This window comes from Varroa jacobsoni, unplaced genomic scaffold, assembly GCF_002532875.2.
Source record: "Varroa jacobsoni isolate VJ856 unplaced genomic scaffold, vjacob_1.0 scaffold_669, whole genome shotgun sequence".
Classification (NCBI taxonomy): Eukaryota; Metazoa; Arthropoda; class Arachnida; order Mesostigmata; family Varroidae; genus Varroa; species Varroa jacobsoni.
Window position 1 is genome coordinate 66,529 of NW_019213571.1, and position 23,120 is coordinate 89,648.

The 23,120-nt window shown below is 39.7% G+C and overlaps 1 protein-coding gene and 1 long non-coding RNA gene across 5 annotated transcripts in view; one reads left to right on the top strand and one right to left on the bottom strand.

Moving 5' to 3' along the window:
* The window catches only part of LOC111262495 (heparan-sulfate 6-O-sulfotransferase 1), a 49,530-nt gene extending 40,853 nt beyond the window's left edge, over nucleotides 1-8,677 (bottom strand). The window contains exon 1 of the mRNA XM_022836802.2: nucleotides 8,563-8,677. The gene's annotated coding sequence lies outside the window, so the exon portion shown is untranslated. The remainder of the gene's footprint in view (nucleotides 1-8,562) is intronic.
* On the top strand, nucleotides 5,246-19,767 carry LOC111262496 (uncharacterized). 4 transcript variants are annotated; one of them, XR_015311929.1, is made up of 6 exons: nucleotides 5,246-5,849; nucleotides 7,458-11,123; nucleotides 11,509-11,628; nucleotides 12,119-12,303; nucleotides 13,349-13,736; nucleotides 17,408-19,767. It is a non-coding gene; the product is annotated as an uncharacterized LOC111262496 (long non-coding RNA). The 4 variants fall into 4 exon arrangements; XR_015311930.1 differs by having other exon boundaries at nucleotides 7,517-11,123; XR_002681649.2 differs by lacking the exon at nucleotides 7,458-11,123.
* The last annotated feature ends 3,353 nt before the right edge of the window (nucleotides 19,768-23,120 follow it).

Sequence of the window (23,120 nt, forward strand, 5' to 3'; positions counted from 1 at the left end):
AAACACACCGTTTTCTGCACACTCTAAAATACACAAACTGGCACTGTGTTACAAGTCTAACAGCATTGCTGATAACATACAATATAGAAATTGTTTCATTAGCCATTTAGGTACACTGGGCTGTTATAAATGAATTCGGTGGATTTTGAAATTGAAAAACTCTTGAACTAAGGCTCTGCTAACAGATAGAATTTCGCAGGTAAACACTTCAATCTTTTAGAAACGCGTGACTAAGAACTGGATGAGTTCACCCTAGGAGAAATCACTTCAGAAGAAAAAGCATATGTTAGTCTTGGAAATGAATACAATTAGTCGTCAGGTTTTAATTCCTTGAAAGGAATAACGCTGCTGAAGTTCATCGAAGATTGGTAGAGACATTAAGTAAGGAGGTCTTGAGTGAAGGCTAGTACTTGGATAGTGCAAATGTCTCAAGAACGAGAAATGGAGTATTAAAGACCAGCGGGGAGGTGGCCAGCTGTCGAGACCCAAAGGACAAGAACGTACTGCCTAAATCGAGAGGCTTTTCACAGGGCAAAGCTCGAAGTCCGAGGATTCTGTCGGCCAAAATTAGCTCTTCACATGCAAATTGTTACATTTCAATAATACTGAAAATGTACAAATAGAATAACAATGGGTCTGCCGCAAATTGTCTCCACGCCAGTTGAAACTGCTTGTTTCGTATTCCACGTGCAATTTGCGGTACTTTCAACTAATCAACAAAAACCAGCCTAGAGAATACAGTTTTCGTGACAGCCGGGAAGAGCCTAAACAGTCGCCTCGGCAGTATCGAGTAGGTTCGGTTGTTAGCTGTGAATAGTATTTGCAGTAGATGTCAAGGACATCTATTACTACGAGATGATCCCCGAAAATGAAATAATAAATGCTGATCGCCACCTCAAGGGACTCGTGGACCTTTGGCACCACAAGCGAAAACACGTAGTTTGGTTATTTCGAGACAATCCCTGATTTCATCGCTATGGCGCCATTTTTTTAATTGAAGCAAGGCGTATTCAACGTTGACTTATTCTTACGATTTAGGTTTGTGCGATTAGCAAGCTTTTCATGTCTTAAAAAGGGAAACTTATGGGCAATCGGATCTCACTTATCATTTATCTTGAGAAGCCATAAGCAGAGAATTGACATTTAGAAATGTAAATGGTTGGTATATGGCCGTTTAGAAGCAGTCAGAGCATTATGAAAAGTATGTGGAGAATACAGCAGAGCAACTCTAAATTATATAGAAAAGTCGTCATTCCAGCTCACCTAGCTGAAAAGTTATTCAGTTTCATAAGCAAGGAGCCTTCTAATAGCCGTATCCGCCAAGTTGGCCTAACCCTTTTACGCTTGGCTGATTACAGGAGAGCATCAAAAATGTGTAAATTTGGAACAGGGTTAGCAGGGAGCAACCCCCTGCTACTGTATTTAACGCTAAATAACTAGTTAGAATCAAACGTAATAGTGGCATGGAGGCGAGCCTCACTAGAGCTCTACCGCCGTCCTTTGTGGCTGACTTCAAGAATACCAGCATCATCATCGGTAGTCTATAATGAGTAGAAGTGCCCCCATCTAGAGCTAAATGACAATGCAATGTTTAATGCATTTTCGAATTATTTATAATAATAGTTCGTATTATCATGTAGCTGTTATATTTTGATCGACTGAGACACGATGTACACAAAGTGTCGAAAAGCAGTCGTGGTCTGAAAACCAAGTTCAGATCGGATCCAAGTAACGTATTGTGATCTACCATTGACTTCGGCGATACCCCCTCCGTCTCCTGTGCTCGTCTTTCGACCTCGGTGCAGTAGACCGCCGATCGGAAAATAAACCAAGTACAGAAGCCAAGGCTCACCTCTGTAGAAATACAGTAGCAAATAATAAGCCAGCAAGTAGGAGAAACAACAACAGGAATGGAATAATGACAAGTTCTCACAGATGGTTGCCTCACTTGATGTTGAGAAACGTTAGGGATTCTTTGAAAGAACTGCTTTGACAACCATCACTGTTGTTTGATTGTATACACATCGTCCGTACGTATTATGGTGATAGCAGAAGCGGCCATACGCATTTTGATCTACGAGCATGTGTATGTCCGTGGAAATTCATCATAGAAACATGAAAAAAAAACACGAAACAAATATTCGACGCTATTTGCGTATCCTAAAGATATGGCAGTTCAGCGATCATTTTCGATGAACAGCTCTTAAACCTGACTTCTCGACGCCATATGATGGACGTACTTTTTGACGGCTAATCACACCTTAAAAGTTAGTGAACAGACGCAAAGCATTCTATTCAAGCTAACATTTCGATCAACCTACAAGCACTGCTTTCGTATAAAGGGTAAAAGTAGCGACAAATACACACTGTTGACGTAAACGAACATAAACTACCCACTTATTCTGGGAACGCCTTGAGATCTTTGAGTAGGCGCACTGTTCACAAGAAATACGTCATTAGCGTGAATCCTACATACCAAGAATTTAACGCATTTAGGTAGAAACACCTATTCGACAACGATATATCGTGGTTTCTGTTTACATCTGACCTAATCAAATCTGCATAGGTCATCAACACTGAGCGAGGGAAAATTGCAGACAAAAAAATTCGGTTGGCAGGAACGAAATCTTAACCTTGATCACGTTTAAGCGATGAGCCGTTTGATGATGATATTTGATAAAAATATTCTAGGTTTTTCTTCACTAGTAGCAGGGATTTGGCAACAAAGAAATTAAGTACTCAAAATGATTAATGATTTTCAGTATTAGATTTTTACTAACCAGCGTATCATTTATAATTCATTGGCAGTTTTGAAGAATGACTAATTCCATATTAGCATTTGTCTTGTCTTGTTAGAATACCTCGCTTGAATCAAGAGCCGACAATTTTTCCATTCTAACTTGTATTCAGGACCATTAAAAGTCAAAATAATTTTGATATTGACACCCTTTGTTGACCACCTATTGTTCACACTTCCACCCAATGATGGAGCGGTCACTGCAAGGACAGGAATTAACGTCATAGTGACCTAATATTATGAATGTCAATAAAAAGAAAAGACCCTGTTTCCTCTATAGTTGCGATAATAGCATCTAAATGTACATGTGCGTAACATAATATATCCAATACGAGCGTTTATGTACAGATGTATCTGTTTGAGGCATTAGGAGAACGCAGCACGTCGGCGCCTGAATCCACCGTTTTTCCAGGGAGATCCGAATACATGATATAGCGTAACAGATACGTCACAAGTCGCAAAGCCGTTCTAACGTTAGCCTTTTCGGCTCCCTTTCTCTATATGTCGTTTATTCTGCCTGTCGGCGCCTCCTCTGTATCCCTTCCCTCAATGGTGTCTTAGCATGGGTCCCTTCCAGGACTCGTTCAGTCCTCTTCCAAGTTCTGCTAGTTAGGCCTACGGCAGGCAGTGCACACGGCGTGTGTCACCGAGTCGCGAACATAATCAATATTAATGAGCAATTAGAATGACATGGGCTGCGATGAAACACTGACGCTATAATCGCTGACTCGTCTCAACCACCATACGCCGATTTTGCTTCCGTCGTACGTACCGGGCCATCTAGTCCGTCTTATCTAGCTTTGGTCTAGCGTGAAGCCCCAACTGTGGCTCAAAAGACTAATGCGGTGTTATAATTGCTGGGTTTGACGGCGCCTGCGGCCTACTGTTTGTAGCCCACGTGGAATGTGGGTCTTGCACTTCACACAATGAATCTTACAGTTCGCTCGAATTTTCTTTCCCCAGCGTCGTTTCGATGTTGAACATGCGCATCTGCCAACAATATACTGACTTATCATCTTTTGTGTGCTCCAACAACACCCATATAGGCCCATGCATTTAATGAAAATAGTGATCATAGTACGCACACCTTACATATCACGCATGACGGCGACGCGGATAACACTCACAAACGCGAAAGCAACAGTTATTGTTATTGTTTAATACGACGCAGTGATTATTTATTGCCATTCAAATAGTGCAGTTCTACAAATTATAATAAGAAATGTAATAAGAAATAAGACAAATGTTTATGTTTACGACTTAACTATATTGTTATCACTACTGCTATTCCTACTTCGGCATCGTTTGCCGTTGATAATACCCACGTATCGATTTATTGCAGGCGGTGAAGTAGCTAATGTTGACACGAATACATTGCCAGAAACGTAATTGAAATCGTGGTAATTTTGTCATAACCGTTGTCTTTATTAGCGTGCAAATACTGAAATTTCCTTCAACACTACAGAAGGTGGAATCTGTACTTTATAAAGGGCATCTGCGATTATGTAATGAACTCGTGTGTTTACGGTGCACCACGCACCTTTCTTCTGCAGGATCGCCTATCCGAAATGGACGACCATCAAATAAACGGTATGGTCCCAGACAAACGCTGACTCATATTCTAGGAAGTTACTTTGTTCGCAACAAGGATTCGGACAACAAATTGGATCATAAATAAATCATTTAATAGGACCCACATCTTTTTATTACATAACGTACAACACGGACAAAACCCCAGTAAACGGGCGTGCATCTATAAACCACGGTAAGTTTACACGATCGATCGATGGTGACAAAGGCATACATGTATATACAACAACTTATTTCGAAACTATTCCGTCTGGGATGCTACCTATCAAGTGGCTTGTACCATAAGCGAGAGTTCGATGTGCGAAGAACTTACAATAACGTAAATCACGATGCATTAGCCAAGCCTAATATTTTCCTTTTCAATATATTCCTTGCCTCATGAATATAATAGTTCTTTGCCTATAGTTACCTGCGTTTTATTAAATAATGTACAGATTCAAATAAGTAGTGATCCAAAATGAAACTAAAACTAATATCTAAAATATATTTGTGTGGAAACAACGATGCTATTTAACCTAGGGCTAAAAGGTTACCTCTTTGTCCATTTGGCCCACTTTTTATTTACGAAAAAACGGGAAGCCGATTAATCACCTATACTGCCCATGTGCGCTGATCACTCCGCTTTTACATAGGGTTACTATTAAAGTACAGCAAAATCTTTATATGGGTTATATATGAAGGGTTTCCTTTGTTTACAAATAAAACTAGCAACTTAGCTGTAGTGAAAAAACAACATTGTAATAAGCAAACGTAAGTCTCTGCAGCATCGCGCACATTTGTGCACGACAGATTCGTTTGCTGGTCACAATCATTGTGCATACCTTCCCCACTCGGAAGATATCAGCGAAACGGGTACGTTAACAATACGTTCTTTGTCAGGCGAACTGACGATTAGACAAAAATATGACTTGACGCGATACGAGTCTGCACGGGTACGACCACCGCCGCTGCTACTATCATCCTATTATGCATATGTGTACATATCTACACATATAACGCAAACAGACACACGCACTCTTCATAGGTACAAACCTGCAAGGACAACACATTTGGTGTCAAGAGAGAAAGCTGCCGCTGCCAATAATACGGTGCTTATAGATACAGTACTCGACTGAGCAACTGTTACTAGAAAGTCCTCAAGGCCAACAACCAGAGCGACTAGAGCAGTGACAGCAACAACATACAAGCCAACAGGCCACCGCATAGAGCAATGTCAAGCGACTGCAGACATCGTTGGGGCCAAGTAGGACCAGGGAAAAGCAGATTATACCGTGCATGATACAACCTCAATGCGGCAAGAAACAAGTACCAGGAGAACCTATACCTAACCAGAATAGCCCCTACCTACCACCCCCCCTCCACAAAAGAAACGGAAGGAACGACTTCGTTGAACCATCGGTAGCCATGATGATATATGCACGTACATATTCGGCCCCACACGTTATACTGTGGCCAGCAAACGGTTAGTACACACAGTACATTGCGTGAGAATAAGAACCAGGAGCACGATCGGAAAAATAGTCTCATATATGCATTACACAAGTATTTAGACAAAAATTGCTAGGATTTTTTTAATTTTTGGCGTTTCGAATTCTGTGAAAACCTCTACATACATCGACGTCCATAAATATGCGGATCGTAACGACTCGCGTTCTCACGGTAATTAATCTGCGCAAAAGAATACGATCTCAGCCATTTTGAATCACAGGAGCAGTGCTAAAACCGCCACAATTGAGGAGTGATCAATTAAAACAATGTGTACACAAGCGTATAACTGAATCATTGGTTCCATCTATTATATGGATTAAAAGCTTAATTTGAAAGCAAAGGTCTTTTAAGATTAGAAGCATGGCTGTGACAGAGTAAACTGATAACCCTTTTGATTTTCGTTCCTAATGCGTCAGTTTAAAATTCGAAGGATTCGTAACTTGGAAAAAGTTTGTTATGGCTTTTGTTCAAGTAGGATATACTTCGCACGAAAACTGAAGACAAATTTGAAATATAGGACATTACCTAGATATTTTGGGTTTTGTATCCCAAAAAATGTACCAGTCGCCCTCTTGGTGTTCTTATTTTTTATGACTTGATGACGATTTTTGGTAATTTCCACCTTATACAATATTAGCCAATAGTAGACTTGTAGCGGGATTAAATATCTAAACATTTTGACATGAGTATCAGCATTCTTGCTTCCACAAGTATACGCTAATACAGTTTGTGAGCGGCGTGGTCTCAATAAGCACAGGGCATCCTTAAAGTGCGTTGCCATAGCAACCATAAATATCGAGCACACTGCTATTCGGGTTCAAATCTCAGCATTAGTAAAAATTAGCCCCAGTTATCGAGAATAAGGAAAACAAAAAATAAAGGAAAAGTAGGAAATCGAAAAAAAAAAACAATTACTTTGAGATTAATAGCACTTTTTATAGTAATTTATGCGGTTTCAAAAGGTCTGTTGGAAACTCTGGGATCTAGCAAAACCCACTCCACTTCGACTACTAGCAAATGTTTCGTACATATCTAAAAATAAGTGATTCCGTCGACTTGTTCATATAACAATAATTAAAAAAAAACCCACTCAGTAGAAATATTTTTTTATCTATTACTGAATTACTCTTAATAAAAATAGAATGTCGAACAAAAAAAATTTACTGTAATAGATGTTACCCCAGTCTTATTCGATTTATTTTGTGTTAAACGACTCTGGCTTTTTGGTTATTCCAAATGCACACACAATGAGAATTTTATATATTAAGGTAATAATTATAGAAGATTGCAGTTCGTAGTAATGTAACCCTTCTGAAGAAACATGGCTGAAAATTTCCTTTCTGTCAAAAAACAGTCTGTACTATTATCGTGACCGGCGCCGTTAGATCTAGTGAATCATATTCTATTTTCTAAACGTTTAAAGCAAGTTGTAGAGAAATAACGGGATGCCCTGCTCCATCCAGCTGTTGCACGCACATAAGTTATAAGTTATAACCTTCGCAGTTTTATCTTATTCACATCAATAGAAATATTTCTGGAAGTTTTCTCATATCCTGTATATCTTTTTTGTATGCATCGCCAGATATCGGAACTGCTGCCTAATTTTTTCTGTACATTTTGTGCCCTCATGGTCACCAGCAGACATAGAGGTTAAACGAAAGATGAAATAAGCGGCGGGAAAGGTAGGGACGTAGCGATCTCAGCTCTCTCCCTCTACGCACGTACAACTTTAGGACCTCTTGGGTGTCGCAGTCTTCCCATTAGGGCCATAACTCTACAATGTCAGAAATCGCCGCTGTAGCAGCATTACCATTGTGGCCTGCATCACCGTCACTCCATCTGCCGTCTGGCTCGGGACCGAGAAATACAGCGTTCACTGACACCCCGCCGAGACCACACCTGCGACTGAAGGACAACCCATCTCGCAGCAGACAATACAAAAGAAAATCAAGCTACATGGATAGATAGGTATATTTTAGCTACCATGCATTGACGACATTTTTGTTGTTATCCATTGAGTTAGGTTTTCTGCCAAACTGTATTGATTTTTTTTTGACACGCTCAGCTTAACAACGACAACCAACATGAAGCTATGATGAATAGGTGCTGGGCGGCTCCAAGCTCGCTTTCATCAACTGTTTACCAGTGACGAACAAACGTTGATGCTATTGATTAACGTAGTTCAAGAGTTTATAAGACAAGGGATGCTACAGAAAGTAATAGGATATTTGGCACTGCTTATTTGTTCGACGAGTTATTGCAGTTCTTTAAGTCTCTTGACAGTTTGAACGGTCCTTAGCTGTCTGTAGTTAGTACAACTGAAAGCTAGCTAGTTAGTCAATTAGCTAAAAAAAAAATGAGCAATTTTGTTAGCCAATTGACGGAACTACTTTTGTTCAGTGAATGATTGATGAGTTAGTCGGGGTATCTACAAAATTCGATGCCTGATTATCCGGACTACCGGAGGTCATGAATCCCTATGAATAGTTACTTCCAGTGTGCAAATGTTCATTAAATCTTTTCTTACATATTGACGTTCTTTTGAACACTGGATGGTGTTAATTTTTTGACCTAGAATTGTGATGACAGCATTATAATAGTACACACCAATCAACGCAGTATACCAGTTTTAGTTTCTTTACGCGGCGATTGTGTTTACTTCTCTTAAAACATGTTTTCAAACTAACCTCGATCGACTTCAAGTTGTTGCGCTGCTCGAGGCGACACAGCGATGGTATCCTTGTTAAGCAGACCTTTTGCAGTTGTCATGTTAGTTCAGCAACATGCTCATTTGACTGGACCTTGCTTCTTTTTATCTGCTCTATATCGATAATATCCGTCATACCACACACAATATAACAGCAACACAGAATAAATCAGCCGAATCAATCGACGCTGCTGTCGACTAGAAAACGGTTACTTTTTACTTGCTATTGCACAACTCAGCGCGCACTTAACAGATTTACACGTCTCATCACCATACTAACAGCAGCTGATGTTGTCGTCTGATTACATCGCTAACAGAGCGTAATATCTATCTTCTCCCTCTTTGCCGCCCTCCGGACACAACTCACTGGCGATTGCAGGTCGACTGAACTGCAGCTCTTGTTCGTCTGAACACGGCAGCGAACGAATACAGCCACTCGCCTGCTTCTTTCTGACTGCTACCGTCGTCTGCGCTCCCCTCCGCTAGTCGGCTCCGCTGTCTGCGCCCTTGGCGCCAGGAACGCTCTACTCCAGGGCGCCTGTGTCGGTGCAGCTGGTCCGCGCATTTAGTCCGCTCCGAGCCGTAATTGACGGAACCCGCTGAAGGTGCTCACCACAGACAATCACAACCGCTACGCTGTGCTACAGAATTGAATCGGCGCGAAGGCCCTGAGGAAAGGGTAGCCAGTTGCCGCTTGCTTGTCATTTGGTGGAAAGGGAAAAGTAAGGGCGTGCTCAGAGGGATGAACGACTGGAAAAAGAAACGCATCCAGGCAAACAAAAGTACAGACAGGCACGTCGGATGAAAACCTGAACTCCATATACGAGAGGCTTTACTCTATAAACGCATCGTTGATTATCGGCACCGGTTCGGTTCCAACAGCGGAACAGTGGAAGAAGAGACTCATCTTTGCCCCAAATTTGATTCATTCGGTATTACTTCATTGGATCGGCGGCTTACAGACGTTGGCGGAAGGATGGCAACGAGGAACCACAACAGATAGAAACAAGCTATGGCCTATGTATAGGAACTGTGTATAGTGACGGGGCTTGGCAGGCAGAGTCGCATGGTGGCATAAAATAAGAAAGATATATGTTATCACTTCGATAGTGAGCGGAGTAAAGTTGCTTGATCTACAAGAGGGTGACTGGCTTGCATGGCAGTAACATGAATGGAGAATATTCACGGGCACGGTGTCAGTCGGACAGGAAATTGCTTTACGAGAGTACCTACCAATAATACGATCGTTATATTGCGACGAAAAAAATATGGGGTCGAAACCTCAGAACCCGAAAATGCCTCTTAAACGAACCTCACGTCATATACAAGTGCATTTCTTTTTTACGTGACTCAGTTGGTTCAATTTACTGTCAGGATATAAGAACTTGTTATAAAAACAAAGGATTCAAGTAGACTCGTAACAGGATACACTGCAGAAATGGCTTTTTATTCATGTAGCGTATATACACATTAATTTAGGCAATTGCACGGTACAATATAATAAGCATAGATGTCGATAAAGCGTATTTGATCGCAAGGAGAAATGTACCGACTGAAAAAGTCGATTTTGGAAGGTAATGCAGGTATCACGGGGCTGCCTATTACCTTGGTAAGCTGAGATACTACAGCGTATTAATATAACATGCTAGCACGTGTTCGGATGTATTAAAGGTTTCTATCTGGGTATTTGAAATGAGCTCTGCAAATATGAGAAGCCTAATTTTCCGTAGTTTACACTCATCAAGACAAAATATAAAATTATTATTATCAACATAGGCCAGCATAGAAATATTCAGTACTAAATCTAATTAGTATATTTGAAATTGCTCTTTATTAGGCCGCAATCGGCTATATGAGCCTCGACGTGGCTACACGCTCTTTTCGTCGACTACTCGAGTTAAATAGGTTATTATTAATATTATTATTAGACAGATAACTTCGAGAACCGCTGCTGGCCGATACGAAAATGACATAACATAAAGCACTTCTGGTAAACGGAATCTTTTACGGCACAGTGGCACAAAAGGTAGATTGTCCGCTTGTTTAAAGAACGTCTACTTCATAAGTCTGGCAAGACAGAAGAGTCAAGCATTAGATTTAGGTTTGAAAGTTCAACCACCGTTTTTTAAGAACTTTATTATTATTATTATCATCATCACCATCATGACTGTTCGTGTAATGGCGATGCGATTACGTAGTTGCTCAGGTACCTCTATTAAATTGTCTAGGCTTTACGCACAAGTCCAACATCATTGATCTGTATTACACAATCAATACGCTGGGGACTACTGTGCAGAAAAAATTGTTTCTCTAATCAAAGTTTCAGACGTGAACAGGTTTTTCAAGCCTGACATATATAACTTGTACAATGCTCTGACTGAATAGAAATGAATGATCTGATTCGCTACGCTAAATGGTGGCGTATTCTGCGGCATATAAAGTCTTCCTAGCTCTATGTTCGTAACTGCATTTTGTATTCGTTTAAGTTTTTTCTTCATAGGTTGACACAGTGGAGCTAAGTGACTGCCGTGTTTTGAGCTGGTAATTATTAACGAGCTTATTGAGGGCTTTGCCAACGCATCTGATAGCGGCTAGACTGTCGGAGGATTATTCATAATTGTAGACAATTGTAGTCATCAAATAGCCGATAGCCTACACAGCGAAAGTTTTTGTTGTCTTATCTCTTTATATAAAGTGAAAAAGGGTGTATCTTTGTTCCATGTCAAACTATTCCCATTTACATTGTGATTCCACAATGCTTGCGATCCATATTGTATCACGGGCTTGATTCAATCAGTGGCTGAGAATGTGTCGTATCATTAAGCCTTAGTTTTAACCTTCTTTGGATTCGTTCCAGTCTAGTAAAACATTACGCAGGATATCTCTCCATTTTTCATTATTCAAATAAGCCGTTTTCTATTTGCAGCTTTCATTGGATCATCAACCGATACCACTTCAGTCTGCTTTCGTACGTCAAATCTAAATTCAACCCTTCACAAGGATCTTCGCATTTTTCGAGACAAGAAGGATTATGGACGCGCGAACGGTAACAGGCTTCATTTGCGTACATTTCTAGTAGGACGATACAAAATTCGTTTGGCCTGATGTGTGCGTCCACATTTTTCCTGTAAGACCTTCCGATATCTAGTCGAATCGAATCAAGGAAACATCGTCTATTATGAGTTCGATTTGTTCAATGAACTTCAGAGTGGATAAAGGTTGTACATTCAAATAGTTTACGATTCTCATTTGATTCAAGCTCTCGTTGCTGAGAATATAACTGTACATTGGTCTTCGTATCCTTATGCAGATTACTTTGCATTGGTGCACCGCTAGCATTAGACATACTTTATAATACCGTGGTAAAAAATCGCTTGGCATTTTTTTAAGCATCTGCGTCCATTCTTCATGCGCTAGAAGGGGCACAAACTGTTTAGTACATTAGCTCTACTATATAAGGTAAATGCACACAAATGTTTAACCTCATCTATAAAAAACATAAAGAGAACATTTCTAGAACTGTACCTTGTTTCCAGATTCGTGAAGCCATTTTTAGATCTTGAAAACGCGGTCTTTATTCTAACAGTGGAGACTGTACTATGCGAAAGGCCCGAGGGGCAGCTGCCCCGTTGGTGTGCAGTACGCCTAACAACAAGCTACGCGTCATAACTTCAAAGACATCTCTGAAATCTCACTACATACTATAAGCAGGTAAAAACAGGTTAGTTCATCGAGTGATACTGTTGATTAATGGAAGACAGCAGGCAGTCAATTGCCTTGCTCTTCTTCATGTAAGCGAATTGCTACTCGACAATTAGGCCTTCCTGTCTAATCCTGAGATATTTCCGACAGATACGATTCGGTAAACTGCTATTTTTTTTTAGACTTTGAACTCTTACTGAGCACCGGATAATGGTGGCACAGCCATTCGTGTAGGTACGAACGAGCTCAAGGCTTGGGTCAACCTAAACAGGTCACAAAGTACATCGGCTTCTCCGTTACCTTCAGTCATCGATGGTCAAGTTGAACATTTCCAACAGCTTTTCCTATTAATATTGACATATGTCAGCTACTGCTTTTACAATTTTTTCGAAATGTTACCTAGATATCGTCGTTGAATGATTCATTAGATCGTGTCTTTACCACGAAAAATTACGTCCAAAAAGTTATTTTTAGCAAACGGATGGAACTAGACAATTGCACTCTCTTTCGCTCGTGACTGTGTGAATATTTCAGAATTGTAGGTTCGTATCCAGCGCAGCAGATATCAATAGTTCATGACGCTAGTTTTAGTTATTATTAGTCATCTGTTGCTCGAATTTTATAAAACTTAATAAAATCTTGGACACTGCTCGAACTTCTTGAAATATTTATCGAATTCGTTATTAACTCGAAGCTTAAACAATCATTACTTTACAACCTGTAGGGCTCCTTAGTAGAATTTGGTCCGCTTTTAGAGAACTGTGACGTACGAAGGACTCTGCAAAATCAGCTTTGATACTAGAAAATTACTTTGGCCATGGTACTTTGTAAATCCATGTTTTTGTTACTTTACGGAACTCAACCGGATATCGTTTCCAACTTTTACTTTCTCAGTTTACAGGATAAATTAATAAAGTTATTTCCGTTTTATTTATTTATATTTTTTAAAAAGGAGCTTATCATCTTTTAAGCATCGCTTCGTTGTTGGCATCGAAAGTGCTTTATTAAAATGCTAATGTTAAACGAACGTGTTTATTTCCAACCTCCGTACTCTTCCGCTTTAGATATCCCACACAGGATTATTTATTACTCACACAGGATTGATTAAGATCAACGCGGGTATGGCGGCCGTTGTGGTTGCAGACTGTACGTGAGGGTAGCTACCACTCCGTACATTTCCCTTAGAAGTATAATAATAATAAGGAGAAGCTAAGGGAATCAGCGGTGGCGTCAGCTGGATGGGAGCAGAGCGGGTCGAAGGATGCACACCCATTCCGTTGCTGTCGTCTACAGTCACCCAACACCAACCGAGGTGGGCGTTAACAAAGACGAAGATGCCGCGACCTACCAAATGACTGCCGTTGCGAGCGCGACGACTGGCAACCTGAGCGAAACAACAGAAGTCAACAACAGCATATTAAGATAGTTCGATTGATATTGCATAAAAATTACGTACGTAATTTTTCTATCTAATGCTTTATGCATACGCATGTAGTAACGTTGGGTCTGACAATAATTGTCTTTTTCGCGGTCGAAGTCTCATTTTTTCTTAGTTTTGCACATTAAGGACGGTACGCATATGCGAAAGCTTAACCCTTCTGATTATGCTAGACCCAGAAAGTCGTTGACAAAACATGGAAAAAGAGCTACGTACACACGCACTATAATGCGATATCGATAACGGGATCGATTAGATACTTTGATGGATACTGTTGCATTTTTTGAGTATTATAGCGCCAAAGAATCAGGGGGCATGCGCTGCTAGGTAGACGACGGACTTTTCCTATGGTAGTGTTCAAAGGAGCGATACTTCCGGCAATTTTGTGATATAAACAAAATGCTTTAATGCGCTTCAGAATAATAATGATGCACCATAATTTGCTTAAACATAGGAATGGTTATGATGATAAATCTGAGGCATCCTGATACTATCCTTCCGTGACAACGAACAAAAGCATTAACATCAGATGCGCACATTAAGCTTTTAAAGAAGGTTTATAGAATATGGACGATTTCGGCATGGCGTTTTAATTCAAGCATCGTTCTTTTTTTTCGTAGTTTATAGCGCTATTCTAGAGAATGGTAGACTGCCTATAGATTATCTATTATTACTTTTATTATTAGACATAAGATCTTTTTAATGAGTGCAAGTCTGCTGTTTGCTATACAAATCACATCAACACCAAACCAAACTACATCTAATTTACATCGCCGCCGGCCTTCGAAATGACCATGGATACTTGTGCAGGAACTTCAAAGTGTGTTCTCCAAGTTATGAACACAAATTCTAAGTATACTTAGAATTTCCTACCACTTTATATCCGCGAAGTATTCCGCTCAGAGTTACTGAGATTTGCTGGGCGTCGCTAGCGGTAGCTTAACAGCGACGTCAATTCTGCTGTTACCATATGCTGGCTAAGTTACGTGAAGTTAGAATTTATTTTCTGATGATCTCAGTTTATCAAACTTGCAAAGTAGCCTTGAGGCTTGAATAGCTGAGGCTGAATAGAGTTAACTTGAGTTCAAGTCTTAATTGGTGGTACAATTAAAATGCATCATACGTTCCGTACAGATAGAACAATCATAAGAAACAAATCCTATTTAACTACCACTTTAAAGTACAAGGCCGTTATTACTGTTACAATATAAAACAAAGGTTATATGTTAAGGTATTCGAATATTTGTTGTCATATGTAAGAAGCAAATCTCGATCAGATACGTCGCATCTCAATGAATAAACATGTTTTATGTGTCATCTTGTAGCATTCGTAGCGTACGCACACCCAATACATATACGTCAACGAATGACTCCAAACCCTTTGCCAAGACTAGTCTTTCTGCTTTATTATCATGGACTACCGTCGTCTGTATGCATGCGTTTTTGGGGTATGTCGAGAGAAGACACTGATAACACAGACACCGAACTACCTAAGTGCATGATATCCATATAGGTCCGCTTTTCTCTTTTCTATTTTTTTTTTCAGTGGGAAGGGCTTAATGTTTTGATTACATTTTTTATGTCGGACACACGACGTCGAATGACAGCGATGACGGGAAAAAATGTGGCTGAAGTTTTGTTCCAAATTCTCAGTTTAGAAGAAAGACGCGACAGTGAAAGCGACCAGGGAGTGCGTGGTCGAGAGTGCGTGAAGATGCAAAAGTTAAATATCTTTGTATTTCAAATAATCAAAGAAGATGCAGTAGATGCGAGATTCAGCCATCATCTAGATCATTAGCCAAAAGCTTTTCTCATTTGGAGTAATGCGTTGTTTCCGGTCTTCCATAGGTTGTACATAACCGCTTCCATTAACTCCATTTCCCAATCTTTATGGACACGCTCATTCCCCTACGTTCTACCCATTCGTAGTTAGCCACGTAGTAATCGTTTACAAGATAGCGCAGTTGTAACTTGTTCGCCTGCTTAAGGCATAGATCTAGAGGCCTAGGTTTGAAACCAAGCGAGATGAACTTCATTTCGTGCTTAGAGCCAGTCGTATGAAACAATGCTTCATGGCAGTACCGGTCGTAAAGTTCGAGGCCATTTTTGTCAGCTAACTACTCGTTGGGACGTGTAATGCAAAGTCAAATAGAACAATTCAAAAGCCTCTGTTGTCATATACTACTCTGTTTTCTGAAAGTATATTCGATATGTTTAAATATTTGAGTTGTATCCAAACATGAATGTCTGAATATTGTCTTTTATCGAGTATTTGCCAAAGTTACCTATTAGATATCATTGACCTTTCAGGCTGAGTTATGACGAGGATCGGACAAAGGAAGCTAGCAGGTTTATTCCGGTTGACCGGACTCCATTTGAAAAAAAAGAGCCAGAATATTTAGAACCAAAAATTGAAATATAGGGCAAAATAGATGAGCAGAAAAGTTACAATAATTCATTAAATAATATTAAAACAATAATATGCTATACTAGATTGAACGTAGCTTTGTTAAGTCTATATATCATAACGACTGACGAATATTTGCTGGTCTCCTTTGTTCGATCGTAATCTATAGCTGGCGCGCGCAAGTTCAAAATGCAATTTCAATCTGTTTATGCGAGTTTTCATGTTGATGGCGGGTTGTCCAATTTGGATCAACTATTCATTTCCTCTCCGCCCAGGTGAACCTTTTATATGACTTCTGCCAATTCTATTCTGTCCGTCGAGGAGAAGCAGACTTTGTCCCATATATGGTTTTCTTGCAGAACGGCCTGTTTTTACGGGTGCCTGTAACCTAAGGGAGTCAAGGACATCAGTGTCGCACTGGTGGATATTAACATTGGCACGGTGAAATAAAAGAAATAAGCGATTTCCATAGCTGGTACGGTTGTGTCTAGACGGCGGTTACAAATAATGTAAGGTCGAGGCAGTGGAACTGCTGGATGCGTTAAAGGGGCAGTTGGCTGTGTAGCGGACCCAATAGTCTTTTGCAAAAACGTCATCTTGGTAAGAGAGTTACCGTCGCCTTACCGTAGTTTCATTCGTAGTAGAACAATTTGACGGAACGGCCTGCGACGGTCTACAATAGGCGACAGCTGATAAGTTTGTCACTAATATACCCGTGCAGTTCTGATAAAACAAACTTAGTTAGAAGTCCGGCCTACCTTCGTTACTACTGAAGTAAATGATCTGAGCCACTTTCAGACGTATACGAGAGACTGTACACTCGTTCCCCTTCACATGACGCTAAATAGCTGCAAACACGTGCAACCCTCACTTCATGTATGCAACTATGCTGTATAGTCAGCTCCTTATTTTGTAGTAAGCATGCACCATAAGCAAAGAATAGCCATTGAAGAAAATGGTGCGTTGTTTCATATCCTTTAAACGATGTTACTATTCGTGCTACTTTTATTGTATTATTATTAAAAATAGCCATTTTACCTTATGGCTACGCCGCGGTGTCTTAAACGCACACTATTGCAAAGTGTACAATATAATAGCTGAGATTCTCAGGGCCTTAACCCGTTATCTTGGGTACGCGAATACTTGGCTATTAATACACCTGGTACTAACGTAGTTTAGACTAAGCCTCTAAGTCAGTATGCGCTAGTAGATAATATTGAATATAGGGCATAGGAGCATACAAGTAATCAAAAATATTTTTTTCTGCTAATCTTTCAGAATTGAACTCATCTCCGACGTAACGTGGCTGCTTGAGCCTCGTACGGCGTTGCCTTAGGACCTTAAGGCGAATCAAATGTCAGATGCAATTTGGTTTCTAATGTTGCGTGAAATCGAATAGGAGCAGAAGCCAATCTCGCTCTGGCAGCGCTTCCTTTCGCAGCACGAGTCGGTTGCGAAACGAACGTAGAGAGCGAAACGTAAAACGAAAAGCTTTTAGACTTTAGAGTGAAAGTAGAGTCAAGGATTGCTGTGATCCGCCCCAACATTCTACTCTTCGATCGAATAGGATTCGTCAACGATGACGAACAGAAAAGCACACCGCAGGGCACGATGTCCAATGGTCTACGGCCTCACGTTTTTGAATCAATAATTGCTATGACTGTTTAAAATTGAACAAGAATGGAAAACGGCTAGGACCACATCAGCTTTCCGTCTTCAAGATGTTCTAGAGAAAAGTCAACAACGACGGTAATGGTGACAGAGGTCGCTAGATACAAAAAAAAAAGTTACCGAATACGATCATACTTTATGCCAGGTTTTATGTAGGTGTACTTCATACAAATCAAATAATAAGAAAAGGTTCTTTATATGTTATTCACTTTTCCTGTTTTCTCTAATTGTCCATAATTGCAAAAACCCACTGCTATACTTACATTAAATAAATAGTTATTATTAAAGGTTTTTGCATAGCAGTATCTTCGAAATGTCGAGCAGACCGTTTTCTAATAACGTCACCCGTTTTCACAACGGGGGCTCATTCATAGAGCTGTCGTGACAACAAAAACAAGGTTTAGCGTTATAGATCGCTATTTTCTCTAGGGACTTCTCATCGCACCTGTGCAAAAAACAATTGTTTCCATAATTATATAATTTAATTACCATTATTATAAGTGATCCATTGTCAGGCTTCGTACTCTACTGAGCTACTAGGGAAAGATGCTATTAAGCGGTTATCTCTAGGGCAAATTTAAAATGACTGGGAGAGTGATACGGCTTCAATAAAAGTCAACACTTTCCCATGGTTTACAATTACTTAGAACGTAAACATTTGCAAATCTTTTGCCTTACCCGATTATAGAAAAGCCTATTATAATCGATAAGCTCTTCCTTTAGAATCGAATGGTTTTTTGTCGATCCTATATGGGGGCGGCCTATGACTGTTCTCGTCTTGAAGTGCCCCTGTTACTTATCAATTATGCCATTTCCCAGCTATATACTGTGAGTGAATCTTGTGAATTATTGTGGTTTTCCATTTTGACGCTTTGGAATTAGCGTTTATAATAGAGAACACATTTTCAGATGACGTTCGACTTTTGAAGGACATCTTGCTACTCGTTTTTGTCCAAATGATTGACGGCGCTGGACATAGGAAGATGAAGTTATACTGAGATCAATTCAATCAACGGCTAAAATCATTTGGTCGATTTGAAATTTTGTTCTAACTACTTTACGCAGACGAAAATGACACATGGATGTATTTTTTCTGGTTGACATGGGTAATCTGGACTTTTTAGCTCACCTTTGTATACATGTTTATGTGTCCAATAATAACAGATCTTCACGATAGTTTAAAGACATGCGAGCCATATATAATAAAATATTCTATGTAGAGGTGTTGAGGGAGTGTGTATTCACCAAGCTGAAAACCGCATTGGAATGTATTTAGTTAAATAATGTCCCAATGAGAAGAAAGGTATCTTTATCTCACCAGTACCGATTAAGTAGAATTCGATTGTTTAAGTTACAAGTTTGATGATATTGATGTAGCAGATACGGGATGATGATCGGCTGTATGACTGGTCATTGATTTGCGCGTCGACTTAGGACGACTCTGAGTACCAACTACTTTCCCATTCTAGATCAAACCGTTTCTTTTGTTGCCGTTTGATCTTCTACTAGTATGCTATATATTTTTAAATAGTATTTTTAGCATAGACCTCAAATGAAACTCATTTTTTGTTTTTTCAAGGTGCCTACGAAAAGCTAAAAGGAAATGAAGTTATACCAGAGTATTTGTTTCACCTTTACCCTAGATTTGTGAAGCCTTACCACTGAAACTCTTATAAAGCCTAAAGTCTGTTTTAAGGCACTGCAAATAGGTCACCCAACTTGAACTACTTTTTTTAAAACAACTACTTTTAAGCTGCTGCTATTTGTACTGTTAATCGTATTCAGTCATTTCATAACAACGTTCATCTTTTACAGCAGTACGAAAATAAATATTTTTTCATCATTTTTTTTTAAATTTTATATATCAAGATAGCTCCTTTAGATAACTTATATATGTCTCGCTAACACTTAACTATGAAACGTTAGTCATGTCACAATGACAATAATAAACCTTAATACGCGAGGAAGTCGAGAATCTTTGCTCTAAATAGCTGTTATTTCCTGGCTATTTGTTAGAAAAATTTGTTAGCTATACTGCTAATGATTGTCATTGCACAGCCTCGAAAAGAAAGGAAGAATTAATGCAATATTTTCTATTGAAAAATAGGAACGACGGATTTTAGTTTACACATCGTGAGGCGATGTGCACTATTATTTTGCATAGCACACTCTTATAGTGCGCCAGGTAGGCCGGAAGGCAGCTCTATATCAGGTCACACTCCTTTGTATATTCTGTTAACTATGAATTGCAAAAACAATTTTGCATTTTGTCTCTCTCCCTCTCCCTTTCGTTCTCCCCCTTCCTCCACATGCGTCTTTCCTTTTTGGGCAAATGTGGTGTGGGCATCTAACTGCAAAGACTCGAAGGCTGTGTTTAGTTTGTTATTTGTTTTGGCTAGATAACGCTGATTAATAAAGAACTGAGTAATGACAGGGTGTCAAAACTGCTGGGGTAGTTGACTTACGAAACTGGCCCCCGTAAACAGCCATACCGCGCACGACCAACAGTGCTTCCTTCAATGCTTACGGAAACATCCTGTACTGCGTATTTAGCAGAAAATGCACAAAATTCGCTCAGATTCGCCTTCTAAACGTATAGTGCTACCTCTTTACGATCGCATGTAATCTGTGACAGGTTAGGCACACATATGTTCGTGTCAGGAAACGTCTCACAAGGTTAAGTAATACGAAATAACGCGCGATCAGTTACTTCCAGTCATGATATGCGAAAATGGCGTCAACTGATGCAATAAAGAAGATTTTGAAAGAGGACCTTAATAAGCTTAGAACAGTCGTGGCGAAAAGCTTTCCCTTGATTGTTTGCACTCAGCACACTGGCCCAATTTAAAAATTAGCTAGCTTCGAGGGCCGTTTAGAAATGTCCCTCTATCGTTAAGATAAGCCTATAGTCATGTACATGGTTGTTGCATGGTGAATGTTATACAATAGTTCGCTCATTTGTACCAAATATGTTACTCTATTTTTAAAAATATGTTAAAATATAAAATATTTACAAAGTAATCGTTGTGCTTAATAGTCTGAACTCTGTACATAAAACGTTAAATGAAAGCTCTGGTCTGTTATGACTGAAATCTAAAATAGAGAATCCGAATATCAAATGTATAGCTGGGCATTTGGGCCACTCAAGCTGGCAAAGCCCTATTGACTACTGAATACAGCTTTACGTTTAATCCGAAAATTTTAAAATACTGAGCAATAACAGTATGCGACTATTACATTCAATTTGTAATAGACACGTTTTGCTTTCCGTATTATGTGAACCGTGTGTTTCTAAGGCAAGCTATGTCATGATCTTCTATAAACCGTGAACACTTGATCCGTGGCCCTATCTGTTGTTCTCAATACCCTCTAGTACAAATACTATTCGCTGGTCAGCTATTTCCAGAAGGTACTACATTGGAGTCATGGCGGCTATTGCAATGGAAGAATACGCTTGGTCGAAAAAACGGACGCCCTCGGGGCCTTTTTCAGAGTTAGTCAAGTGCTTACATTGTATTGAAGCTTCGATAGAAAAAAACTTCAATTAAAAAATTAAAGATATGTGCTTGCAATGCGAAGCGTTATTTGTCAGCTTCATTAGATGTTACGTGGGTATACTTATATGCGAACCGTATCGTATAGCTGCGGCCGCTTTTTCGCTTCTGGAAAGAACAGAGAACTTAAACATAAGTTGGATATTACCCTCAAAGTGTATCATCGTCTCTAATGCTGTCATCTACTGCTTTGTAGAACTCATTTGCATGTAATCGATTATGGAATTATTGGATAATTGGAGTAGGTATCGTCTAGCCTCTAGAAGGGTATTTCGTCCCGTGAAAACGCAGGTCATTGTAAGGATTTGAAAAATACTATAAATATGGTTATATTCTTTCACGTACTTTGCTTAGATTGCACACAGTTTGGGTCTATGAAAATAATCAACAATGGCACTTTTCTACCGACAATATATTTTTAATTTCTTTATACGTTAATGAGCTATCTGTATGAGAAATTTATATAATTTCTATTTCAGCTAATCTGAGCGCAAGCTTAACGGGTAATCCTTTTCGTATTAGTAGCAACATGTTTGATAGTATATTGTTTACACATCACAAAGGTTTTAGCCAATTGTTTCTCAAGCCAAATATTTTCGCTCGATTTGGTCGTTATATGTTGGGGAATACACGGTGGCCTTGTGTATCGACTGCCAATTGATCTGAGCGTACAATAAACTTTTTTCTTTCTGGCCGAATGAGTCAGTAAACTTCCTCTAAAAAGCTGGCCGACCTACTATTTTTCACCTTGTGCGCTTCTCAATATGCCATCCAGGAGAACATCGAAGGACATTTACATAATTTCGAAGTGAACAATTCTTCTTTGTATAGTGTTGAGTGAAGTGTTGAGACGCAGCTCGTCCGACTTCACAGAGTTCTACCAAACTACCCCGAAGTCGTGCGGTATAAACTGTTACCTTCAGTCTCCCTAGAACTAGTAAGTAGGATAGATGGAGAAAACCTTTACGGGCCCTGTGGATGTATCCGTTCGGCGTAGGCCCTTCATTCATATAGTGGTTGCTCGTTTTGTTCTCTGCTTTTGGCAAAAAGTCACCGTTGGTGTTGCCCTCATGTGTAAGGAACCCATCGCTTGTTTGACTTGACATGGTCTACATAAATATGGCGGCCGACATTATATATGTACGATGGCGGCTAACGGCAGAACTGAGTTCCGTAAACTTCTGCCGGTCAATACGGAAACGATCGGATCTGTAATCTCGTAGGTAAATGATGACTGAGTACTCAGGCACTCAGTAAGTAGAATATGTGCATTGGCGGAACCAGTTCAAAAGTATTAGCAAGTGTCGAACACAGTGTTCGTACAGGCAAAATACAGTTGATTGTTCCGGTGAATATTGACAATTCACTATATACATCCACTTTATCCTTCTTTAAAACAGAAGATCATCACGTACCAGATAGATAAAGTAAGATGCATCTAAGCGACGGTAGTGTCACGCTTTAACGCAAGAAATCGGGTTCTGTCGCTACGAGAGGAATTAGTGACCCGATTTTCTACGTTATCACGTAAACAGAATCGCTCAGACATGCAGAAATTTAGGCTGGGTTTTCTAGATCAGCTTACTGGACGCCAACATAGATGCGTAAGAAAATTCAGTGATATTCAGCGATGAAAGTCGACCATAGGCTTTTCCGAGGGCACACATAGCATCAAACTTCGACGCCTATTATATAGACCGATTTAATGTTATCGTGGAGCCTTAAACACGGTCGATATTTATATACAATGAAATATTTCGTATATG